Source organism: Polistes fuscatus, unplaced genomic scaffold (assembly GCF_010416935.1).
Source record: "Polistes fuscatus isolate 324 unplaced genomic scaffold, CU_Pfus_HIC Scaffold10, whole genome shotgun sequence".
Taxonomy (NCBI): Eukaryota; Metazoa; Arthropoda; class Insecta; order Hymenoptera; family Vespidae; genus Polistes; species Polistes fuscatus.
Window position 1 is genome coordinate 3871742 of NW_025112998.1, and position 12536 is coordinate 3884277.

The window sequence follows — 12536 nt, forward strand, 5'->3', positions numbered from 1 at the left end:
CATTAGAGCTATGCAAGTCGTTTTGCCACATCATACAAATTTTCACTACATCAACCGATAAAAGGTGCGAATCCTTTGAAAGAAAAAGAGAGAATCATAAATTTTTTTTTGTCATCCATTTTATTCATATTCGTCTTTCTTTTTCTTTCTTTTCTTTCTTTGCGGGAAGCTAATTAAACAAATTAAAAATTAGAATATCCCAGAATTTCTTATCTCTGTGCTGTAATATAATCATAATTTAATTGTTATACGTATCTCATTCGTAAAACATTAGTTTATATGTTTTGTTTTTAATAAAAATATAATCCTTATCGATTATATTTTGCAGCATAAATGAAGCTTGTTCTATTATATGTTCGCAGTTAGCAAGGTATACATTTTTAAAGTTAACCCGTTTTTCTGATATATATCAAAGAGGAAAGATTTTTAATCTTAGAAAAATTGTATCTCGGAAAATATTTCATGTCAGTTCGTACACAAGTATCTTTCATATTTTTAATATATATTTTAGTCACACACACACACACACACACATCCACACGCACACACATAAATAACCATATGAGATTTTCCGTGATGGGGGTAATATTTAAAATTTATTTTCGAACGAAGTGTTGGTAGAATTTGTTGAATTCTTTTCAAAGTAATAATATTATATAGATTTGAATTAGACAAAAAAAAGATGGAAGAAAAGAAAAAAAGAAGAAGATACATAAATAAAAAGAAAACGTATCCAATTCGAAAATGGGAAAAGAATATTTTTCATTATTCGTGGCTTTACTTTAGGAACGATCGTCACGAGGTCGAAGTATATTTTTTTCTTTTAATGTTCTTTTTCTTTATACCCTTTTCCTTTTTCCTTTTTCTCTCTCTCTCTCTCTCGGAAAGTAGGATCTCGCTTTTACAGGGCATATCGTCGCTCTCGACATACCGTTGTATGAATCTTGGCACGAAATATTACGAGCATTCGAGGACACGACGACACGTACATATGTCGGGGCGTGCACCACTCGTGATTCGGAGGATATGCTTCGTGGAAGTCGAGGAGCGATTGGATTCTCGATATGCTGACGGAGAAAGAGATAGATAGATAGATAGATAGATAGATAGATAGATATATAGATATATTCGTATACATACACGTTCAAATTTGCGAATACCTTTGAATTTGCAAGCACTCGATTTCATTGATGCTATTCGTGAAAATAGAAACATTTTGATTTTTCTAATTACGAAAATATATTCTTCATTTCAGTGTTTCGATTAATATGTAAAATTAATAAATCTTTTTTTTTTTTTTTCAATAAAATATAGAAGCCTCGGGATAAAATTTTTTTTCATTTTTATTCTTTTTTTAATTACGAAAACGTGTAAGGAAATATATTTTGGATTTCAGTTTTATAATCATTATGTAAAATTAATAAATCATTTCTTTTTTTTCTCAATAAAATATAGAATCTTCGGGATAAATGAATTGTTTTTCTTTTTCGTTTAAAAAAGAGATATATATAGTATTTGTTCATTTGCGAATAATATCGAAATATATGGAAACGTATCGACACAATAGAAAATATTATTCAAGTGTATTTTCGAGGGATTTTAATTATCTTAATTGAATGGAAAACAAATGGATTATCTGTAATGACATATTATTCGATACGAGAATTTATTGATATGATATAAATCGAGCTTAATTATTTGAAAAATTGGATATTTTAATTATATTGAATTCGATAATATGGAAATGTTCTCTCTCTTTCTCTTTCATTTTATGTTCTTTTTACGATATCATCATTATCGAGAAAATAAAAATGAATAAATAAATGATTGAGAAAAGAGAATTTGTGATTTTATAATAATATTTTAAGCTAATATTTGATAATATTTTTAATAGAATATACGAAAATTCTACTATCCGATATCTTTGCGTTAAACACCGAGTTTCTCTTAGGTTAACGTAGAAAATGAGCTCGATTCAAAGATATGTTAGGCTGTATGTACTTGAGTAATAGTTAACATATAGTATATTCCACTTGAAGTTTCTTCCACCTCTCTCTCTCTCTCTCTCTTCCTCTCTTAAAGTTACCATCTCAAACTATATGCATAATACGCGCAGGTGTTCTTACGATGAAAGAACTCATTTCGAATGAATTTGCGAAGGCACTCTATTGTTTTACTTTTGAAAAGAATAGTTCATTCAAATAAATCGAACCAAAAAATGTATTTTACATTAATCGAATTTTATTAAATACTCATGAAAAATAATCTGTACGCTTATATTCAAAGTATTCTTATAAAAAGTTCATTCGAACTAACTCCAATTAAATATCGTTAACTGACTTCGAACAAGTTTCTATCGCTCGTTTTTACGTATCCAATTGTAATCTTTGTTTCTCTTACACACAAGTTTGATTAATCAGATAGAAATAGTTTTTTCGTGGTTTACTTTCCTCTTCTTTTTTTTTTTTTAAATTTCTACTTCTTTTTGTTCGTTCTTGTCTCATTCGATTACGTTTGACGATAGGGTAGGTCGGTCGGTCGATAGTCGATATGATTTATTGTTCGATTAAAATCAATTGGAATTTTTTTGGAGGAAAGTTCGTTAAAAAGAACATTGAATACCGAACGTCGAGATCGGACAGTTTCATTTTTATATCTTTTTTTTTTTTTTCTTCTTCTTCTTTCTTCCCACCCCCCTCCTCCCTCCCTCCCTCCTACCAATCTCGTTTTGTGACGTTAAAGGACGCTGACGTCTCGTCGATTCGAATTCGTTTCATGGTTATACCCTAGGATCGTTCGCGGAGATGGAAGTAACCGAATCAGAAATCAGAATCGAAGCTCTATCGAGCGAGTTTCTGGACATGCCGAGCCACTCGGTTAAATCAAAAACGAATTTAGGATGTCTCTGCTGTACAACGTGGAGCACAGACGTCGTCCACGTAATTGGATTTTCGATATCGAGAGGCTCGCGAGATAAAACGAGCCCTGTTCGATAAGGAACGAGAGAGAAAGAGAGAGAGAGAGAGAGAGAGGAGGATACACGTCAAAGAAAACTCAACTCGTATTGCAACTGCATTCTTTGTTTTCTTTCATTTAGATCGATCTATCATATTCCAACGTGCGATGTAAATCACTTTCATTGTTTCTATGAACGGAATTTTTATTTTCTTACCGACAATAAAATAATAATAATAATAATAATAATAATAAATGTATGGATATCTGTAAGATAAGGGGCGTGTTTGTATGTTACGTTTAATAAAATATCAAACGAAAAAAATGAAATAAACGAATTTGTGTGGCGTTTAGTTATAGTAATTGAATGATTATTTTATTATATTTTATAAGTGAATATAATATACCTAGTGTTCTGTTTCAGTTTTTTTTTTGTTTGTTTTCCATTGATATAACGTGTAACGTAATTGTTTTTGATGTTTTCCCTTTGAAATTGTATTAATATGTCGCTATTTCTTCTAGGAATGATTTCATTGCCATATTAATTTGAAAACGTTTAACAGTAATGACGCTTATTTAAAATAACAGAGTTATAGGAAATAATAGATTTCTTAATAAGCATGTTTCCTAAAACGATAGTTGTTCTTTCGTTGTTTTAACCCATTAAAATTCGTAGTCGGTTAACGCATATCATCGTGGTAAATAATTATAGCACAGAACGTCAGCTGTGTTAAAGAAGATCAAGACGAGTTATACACGACCTCGTTATTATGTTAGTTTTCTAGCATTTATACTCTAGGACGGGTAGATTTTCATTCGAGGGAAAATATTATTCGAAGTATTGTACCAAACGTGTTTGGATTTATATCGCGAGAAATAACACACCGAGTTGAATCTAATGGGCGTATATATGTAACTTTTCGGCGACCCAGTTGTTCGCATCGAGAATAATCGAGACGTTGAGAATCGATGAGACGTCGAGGAAGAGAGAGAGAGAGAAAGAAAAGAAAAAAAATTGTTCTAGTGGTACTGCTAGTGCTGCTGCTGCTACCACCACCACCACCACCAATGGTAGCTGCTACCGAACTTTCCTCCTATGAGAAATATATAAACGATAATTCAAACTTTTTGCGCTCCAAATAATATAAAATAAGCTAACGTTAAACCCGGCGTTTCGTTCACCGAAGAAAAATTCTTCGTAATTTCGCAGAAATGTGAGAAATATTCAATATCTATTTTTTTTTCCTACTTCTTCTTCTTTTTTTTTTTTTTTTTTAATTTTTTTTTATCAGCTAATATAGAAAGATAAAAAATCAAAGTAACGATAAAATTAGTTTTTGCAAAATAAACATTTCGATCTATCGTCGTTACGTCAACTTTATCGGCTTTGAAATATATATATATCTCTTTCCTTTTTTGCTTTTTTTTTTTCTGTTTGTTTGTTTGTCGAGCTTTTCAATCGTACGAAAAATATAGAATGTCATCTCGATTAGAAATCTAGGTCCGTCGGTTCGTAGAATTGGTTTAGGTACAAAGAGATTGGCGGTGACGCTTTTGAGTTGGCAAAAACGGAGACATGTAGGTTACCAGATGGACTTTGGTGTCGACTTAGTCCGTCGTATTCATTGCTCTGATGATGGGATGCGGTGTGCAAACGGAAATTGGGAGAAATACATTAAATCGTCCGTTAGGTTGGCAGCAGGAAATGAATAGATCGTTACCTATACATTCCTAACGTATTTCCACTGTTTCTCAAGGACTATAAATATTACGAGAAAACGAAAAATGTTCAAATTAGTTTTTAAATTTAATTCTTCGAATAGTATCTTACTTTTTTACTTGCGAAATACTCCCGTTTACGCAAAGAAAAAGTATCCGCGCGCGTCCTATTATTTATGCATAACTTTGTTTAAAACTAACTCAACCCATTTGCATTTATTTCAAAACTTACCTATATATTACATACATATTTAATGGCCGCGAAATAATTTTTGATTTAAATTACGCTATTTTAACATTTTAATCATTTTCTATATTTTAACGTGCAACTATTTTCTTTCTATCCGTTAGGAAAAAGATTTTCCCGTTGGAATTATCGTCTTCTCATAACTCTATCCGTGGTTTTTGATCGATGCTCTTGGAAACTTCATTCTAACCGCAAGTAATCTTTGTTCGTGTACCATCGTTCGTTCCTTCGTACACCTGGGTTATGAGAAAATTTCTTACCGATAGGTAAATGCATTCGTTCTATATGTCGGTATATACGTACGTGAGAGATGAATGGATCCCAAGGTTATAAAGAATTTAAAAGCCAAGAAGTTCGATTTTGAGAAATAAGAAAAGATTAATGCACTAGAGATTTTTCTTCCTATTCTCATATACTTTCCTCCTTTTTTTATTTTTCTTTTTTTTTTTTTTTCTTGTTTCTTCTTACTTATGTTTTCGTAAAATTTTTATTCCAGGAAGAACCAACGAATAGACTAATAGAAAAGTTATAGACGTCTGTATCCTTCGTAAGAATTATTAAGTATTATTATGCGTGTTATTACAGACGAAGTATACTTATTCAACGTTCGTGGTATGAAACAAATTTCCTTTTTAATACGATAATAATTAAAATTCACGTATTAAAATTTATATGTCATAATTATTACGTTCGGCGTAGTGTACTTATTTTATAATTATAGAAACAAATTTAAAAATTGTTGCCCATTCGGCGTACTCGAAACAATTTTTACCAAAACGATTAAAAGTTTTTCCCAAGCAAAGTTTATCTTCGTTAAAATAGTGTGAGCGTGGATTCGAATTCGAAAAAAGTAGGACTAGTTTGTAAAAACGTGAACAAATTTTTAAATCGTCCGTAAGAGAAACAAAAATAAAGAAACAAAATAGAGAGAGAGAGAGAGAGAGAGAGAGAGAGAAAGAAACAAACCAAAAATAAAATCAGAGAATCCACGAAATCGGAATTCTCGTGTGACCGAGTAAATTCTGTTTCACGGTGTAAACTCTATTTCGCTTACGGTTCCTGCCCGGATGCGATACAATTTGTTTCCACGTTGGATGGAATTCATCCGTCATGTCAAAAAAAGAAGATTCGTACAGATGATTCCGTACAAGTTCGATGATTGTTAAATCTTGTAGCACGTAATGTGGACTTTCAAAAATATATATTTATAATATATTAATCGAATAATTTCTCACACGTAGAAAATAAATGAAATATAAGTTATATTCATTTAAATTTTATACTTCAAATTGAAATATTCGATGTTGTAAATCTGGTAAAAAATGTTTCTCACAGTTTAATTTTCTCGTTTTCTTTTTTCTTTTTTCCTTTATTTTCTTTTCAGGCTAATAGAATTTTCTTTTTCCGAGCATTTGTTATACAGTCTATGTATTAGGCGTGGAAATGAATTCGTTGTCTTACTTAATATTAAAACTCATTGCAACAAAATCGTTCCTTTTCTTTTTGTCAAAGAATACGGATAATTGCTTGAAACTATTTCCAAGAATAACAGATATATTATTACTTAATAAATAAATATTAAATTAGTTTTAAAATAGTATTGAATTAAATTTTGACATATATAATTTATAGTACATATATATACGTAAATAAGTTAGTATATGGTTTGTTACAATAGATCCAAGCTTTATGACAAAATTATGTGTAATTTCAGGGGAAATGTCGCTTGTTACCCATTGTCGTTCGCGGTAGGATGCTTTGCTACCGTAATTTTATGCTACTTCGCGGAGATAGGTTTTCTTCTTCTTCTTCTTCTTCCTTCCTTCTTTCTTCTTCTCATGCATGACTTCAAAAGTGAAACGTTACTCTTGTCACGTCTTGAGAACATATATCACCGCGTCAACTCGTGAAAGAAGAAACGAGAGAAATAAACGGATGGGTGAAAGAGAGACAGAAAGAGAAAAAGAAAGAAAGAGAAAGAGGAGAACACGCTGCTATAATTTTACATCTTCATCACACCGTATAACTTTGTAACTCGTGACTACAGCAATTTCATAACTGATTTACATCTCGTAGAAAAGCAACTAACGCACTTCAGTTCAAATGTTTTTTCTATTTCGCATTTTTAAGGCAAATTTAATCTATTTCACTCCCAACTAACCAGTTTATCTTCTTATTTCATTTAATCTCTTTTGTAAAGAACTCTCCTTTTTCACTTTGTTCACTTTCTTCTTCTTCTTCTTCTTCTTATTTTTACCATCCCGATTAGAAAATTTTCTCTTAGGTGCTCGCAAACGACGATTCTAATCTTCAATAATTATTCTACGATGTCGGTAAATCTTTGGTAAGAACAAAAACGGGTCACGTTATCTTTCCCTACCACATTAATTCTTCTTATTATTATTCTTATACTTCTTATACTTTATACGCTGTTTTTCTATTTTATGTATTACTTTTTCCTCCCTTCTTTCATCCTACTTTCTTCCCTTTCCATTCCTCTCCTTTCCTTTCCTTTCTTTTCTTTTCTTTCCTTTTTTTTGTTTTTATTCTTTTTTCCCTTTCTCAACGAAAGGTTCATGCATTTTTTTTCCAGATTTAAAGGCTGCATTTAAAACGCTTCATTACAGTCCAACACGCACGTGCTGCACCAGCCGCGGCCGTGGATTATGCATCTCTCATTTGCCCCTGGAATATGCTCGACGATTTAGATTGCACCATTCGGTTGCAGCAAGTAAAGATTAGAGAGATCTCGTCCTTCGCATTATATTTATGTATGCATGTATACGTGTATGCATATATATATAAGTGTATATATAATACACTTACTTAGATACCTATTACTCCGTGTTGTTGCGAACCGAACAACGCGTTTTCCCTATTCTATGCGTGAATCACTATGTTCCCTTTGGATTTGTCATGCTTCTCTTACCTTGATGCAATTTGCATGTTGAATACTGCAAGAAATGGACCGGAGATACTACTCCTCGTCTTCTCGAGATTCGTCTTACCTACGAAAGTTCAGATAAATTTCTAAATCGTACGAGAGAACGAAGTTTCGATCGGGGGAGAGGGGGAAAGAAAGAAAGAAAGGTTACGTGAGTTTGAAAGAAAATAAAAAAATAAAAAAACAACCCCCGACAAAGAAAATCGACAAAGTTTCCTCTTTTTTTTTTTTATATACTCTATTTAATTCCATTCAAATTAGATCAAGATTTCGTCTTGATTCTTGTTTATTCTCAAATAATCCTTGTAAAAATTGCAAAGGATAAGAAAGTTCGAGAGATGGGGAATGGGTAAAACGGATCGAGGATAGTTTCAACAAAATTCGACGATATTTGTTTATATTCTTTCCGAAAGTATTATATATATATATATCGATTATGTAGATTTTTATTGATTTCTTATACAATTATTATAAAAAAATCCGTAAACTTTGAGAAACGAAAGTTTGATCACAAAATTCGATCGAACATTCGCATAATTCTTTTTCAAAAAGTAAACCGATCAAAAATTATCCGATTTCGTCGATATATATATTTTTGTTTGTTAAACATTTTTCTTTTCAAAACAATCGTTTTATTTAAAGCTTTTACAAAGATCGTTATTAAACACTGCGAACAATTTTCCATAAAAATAAATTTAAACGTTTTCTTTTTCCTTCTTTCATCGACACTGAAATCAATGTTCTGGAAATCGTTTGTCCTACCATCGTCGAATATTTACCGCATAATGAGAGTGCCAGCACCATCTTGTCGGAAGCACTACGGGAAATGTTACTTTCTACCGAGTTAGATACTCAAGCCAGAACGTTTTGTAATCCTCTTTTCTTCTTCTCCTTTCTTTTTCTTCTTTCTCTTTCACTCTGTTTTTCCTTTTTTTTTTTTTTTTTTTTTTTTTTTTTTTTTTACAGCAGTCCACTCGGTGTAAGTGGTATGAATATTCAAAAGTCCCTGGGCCAAATCTCGGAATCTCGTCGGAATTAGAATAAAAGTTTTACGCTCGGTTCACGTCGTACTACTTGGGGGGGGGATTGGTTAGGGGGAGTATGTGTATCTATATAAATATATGTGTGTATATATATATATACACACATATTTACATGTTCGAGAAATTCGAATTCGTGCCGATGATTTGCATTGTTTTTTTTCCCCTCTCTTCCTTCCCCCTCCCCTCCCCCTTCCCAGCGTGGTATTTTTTCTCATTGCTCTTCTCGCATGTTTTCACCCGTAAGATACGACGTCGACGTTGGATTTCATTACGTCGGCTATAAATTCGAATAAAAAAATTGGATAGATCGTACGCGAAAAAGAAAAAACAAAAAACACTCGACGAAACGTGACATTTTCGACAATCCTATAACAATAGTTTTCTATAAAATAAAATATATGTTACTATATATATATATATAGGTATATTTTCTTCAAATTTTTTTCTGCGCGCATTTGCAATTCTTTTTTAGTTCCGTCCAATTGTATTCTCGCGTATTGTTTACGTCGAAGCAAAGCATTTTTTTTTTCAACATATAACTTTAACCGAAAGTTCGAAAAAATGTTTTTACGTTGAAGAGGATATTGAATGTCCGAGCGTGCGTTATCTTTTTTTTCTTTTTTATAAAATTTTATTTCAGTTTATTACATTTTTTTTTTATTTTTTTTTTATTTTTGTTATATATTTTTCCTCGAAAAAAGGGAAGGTCTCTTTTTGTTTGTTTCACCTGGGGTATGCGCGAGCGGGGGCGTGTAAATGAGTGGATTCACGGTTTCGAGTACGGTTCAAAGTTGAAAGAAGTATTATATTATAGAAGAAAACGAGTAAACGAAAAGTAGGTTTAAACGACGATTTGGGTAACTTTGGGAAAGATGGAAAATTGTATACTAAAGAAAAGACAAGATATTCCGTTTCCTCCAGAGACGTTACTGCAAGATGGCTTCCACTTTTTATCTCGTTGTACATTTATACTTTTTCATACTGATGTGAGTGAACTCTTACAACTGTCCGAATGATTTTTCACATATATATATATACTCGAACTGAAAAGAAATGAAATTTTCACATGTATTACCTTTTCATTCTTCCCCTACGCATCCCCTGTTATGGTTCTCGTGAATGGTTTCATGTAAATGTAATTGTTTACGAAATTGTATAATATTGTATCAAAAATATTCGTGCCAATTGACGATATAATCATTTTTTATCGTGGATTGTGTTAAGTTTTAAGAAAAAAAAAAACGAAAAAAATACAGCAAGGATTGTAGGACAATTAACCACGTGGCGTTACATACAATTGTATTGATTTATTTCCTTTATTTTTTTCTTTTCCTTTTGCATAGCACGTTCATTGTCCCCAAGTGTATTACTACATTCGTCTTACCGAGTGAAGATAAACGAGAGACAGTGAATATTTTTTAGTCTACTTCCTGTCCGCAGTCGAGACTTCCATTTTGACCGGAGCCAGGAACGTACAAAAGAATAAAATAGAAAGGGAATAGTAGTAATAGTAGTAGTAGTAGTAGTAGTAGTAGTAGTAGTAGTTCTGCTGGCTAAGTTCGGGCTAGTATTTACATCGTTGCATATTTCACCAGGGACAAGATGAAAGAGGTGACTGAGGTAAAGACGACTGTAGAAAGCAGGAGGGGAGGGGAGGAGATGGGTGGGGTGAGGAGGGAGGTTAAAGTGGGAGGGAAATTCGTGATACTCCTTATTAAACGTGGAACCGGAGATATAAGTAGTATCTCTCTTTCTTTATTTTATTTCTGTCTCGAGTTTTAGCTCTTATACCCCAAGATTTTTGTTCCTTCCTTTCTGCTTTCTATTTTCTCTTTCTCTACCAACGAAAAAGAGAACGAATAGTTTTTTCATTTTTTTTTTTTAAACAAAAATCTAAATTAACGAGCAATTATTACGTTTGTTACGAAGAAAACCTGAGAAGATTTTCGTTCGTACGGGTGCAATCGAATATATTTTCTTATGAAAAATCATTGATAAGAACGATTGATATTAAAAAAAAAAAGAAAGAAAAGAAAAGAAAATTTCAAACGAACAAATCAAATTGTCCGTGTCGTAGGTTTATATTACGCGTTCTCCCCCGGCCCCTCCACCCCCGATTTTGGTCTAGACGATTCTAACAAAAGGCAAAAATAAAATGAAAAAAAAGAAAAAACAATGGGAATCGTTATATCGATTATCTTATACGAGAGTTTGGCGTCGGAGTACTCTCCTCTTTCGAAAAGTTGCCGAAGCTCGTTGAAAGAGCATTTTTATTTTTCCCTTGATCGTCCTTGGTATGTAATACCATAGAGCCACTCATCGTGCGTTTCATTAAAAATTTGTTCTCTCCTTCCTACTCTCTCCCTTCTCACTCCGATATAACGAAAAGCTACCATTATCGTTAACAGACACATTTTCGTATCGCAATATCTGGAAAAATTGTATCGATTTAGACAATAAAATTGAGATCCTATGAGCTTTCTATTTTTGGAAGATTATTCGACCATGCATTGCAGAGAATCAGATTAACGTTTCTGGGTTATTTCGCAATTTCTGTCTTTCTCCCGATTACTTGTGTTTTATTTTTTCTTTTTTTTTAATATTACACCTCGACATTATCACGCATACACACTCCAAAGATCGAGCAATTATTATTTTCAATCGATTCGATGTTTTTAATATACACTACTCTTCTACTAATTGTATTCTTTTATTCGTTCCTCGTGATATAATGATAATTGTTTTGTTTTTCTTTTTTATCTCGTACGATAAACACATTTTAAATGCGCGAAACGTTTTAAATGCAAATTTAATCCTCATGATCGTGATCGTTTTTGTTTAAATACAAATTATGTTTGCCGATCAGATGATGAACGTTATTTATTTTTTCATGAATAACGATATGCATTAAAATAGTAATAGAATAAAGAGTCGTATAGATTAATAAATAAAATAACGATTATCCTGTTGAAACGAATGTTTATTAATAGTTAATACGAATATATATATATACACATGCACACGCACAGATCGTGAGTAAATAACATTATTAGTTTGAACAGGTGTTTATACACACATATTACATATTCATGTTAATATATGAATATATATATATAAATATTGTAGAAATTTGTAAATTTTATTTGCATAGGAAGGAACGAATTTTTAATTAAAAATATCGACAATATACTTTATAAGCTATTAATTTGGTCTTGTAACACTGTGTTGGAAAGTAATCAGATTTTCTCTGTGAGATAATGTATCGCTGATGTCAGCTAACAATTTTAATTTCAAGTGAATTTTCATAAAACAAAGCCAACGAAAGAGACTATCTGAAAGCTATTACTATTATTATTATTATTATTATTATTATTATTATTATTATTATTATCTATAAATTAAAAAAAAATATTAAAATAAGAAAAAGAAGAAGGGATTTTTTTTTTCAACCGAACGTATAGAATACGCGTGCTATTGTATTGCGAACAGATGATGTTATATTACTAGAGTTTGTATAGTAGTAGTAGTAACCGGTATTACTAACATCGATTCAACGTGAAATCCTAAACTCTGTTGCGGCTCTTCTAATCCGATCGACGCACCGGGAAATTATTCGATTTAGATAATC

The 12536-nt window shown here is 31.9% G+C and overlaps 1 protein-coding gene and 1 long non-coding RNA gene across 2 annotated transcripts in view; both read left to right on the plus strand.

Moving 5' to 3' along the window:
• LOC122526100 (E3 ubiquitin-protein ligase MYLIP) overlaps positions 1-12536 on the plus strand; it is a 152637-nt gene that overhangs the window by 13275 nt on the left and 126826 nt on the right. The gene's annotated exons all lie outside the window — the stretch shown is intronic.
• LOC122526103 overlaps positions 7563-12536 on the plus strand; it is a 31372-nt gene continuing 26398 nt past the window's right edge. Inside the window, exon 1 of the long non-coding RNA XR_006305953.1 lies at positions 7563-7652. This is a non-coding gene — a long non-coding RNA (uncharacterized LOC122526103). The remainder of the gene's footprint in view (positions 7653-12536) is intronic.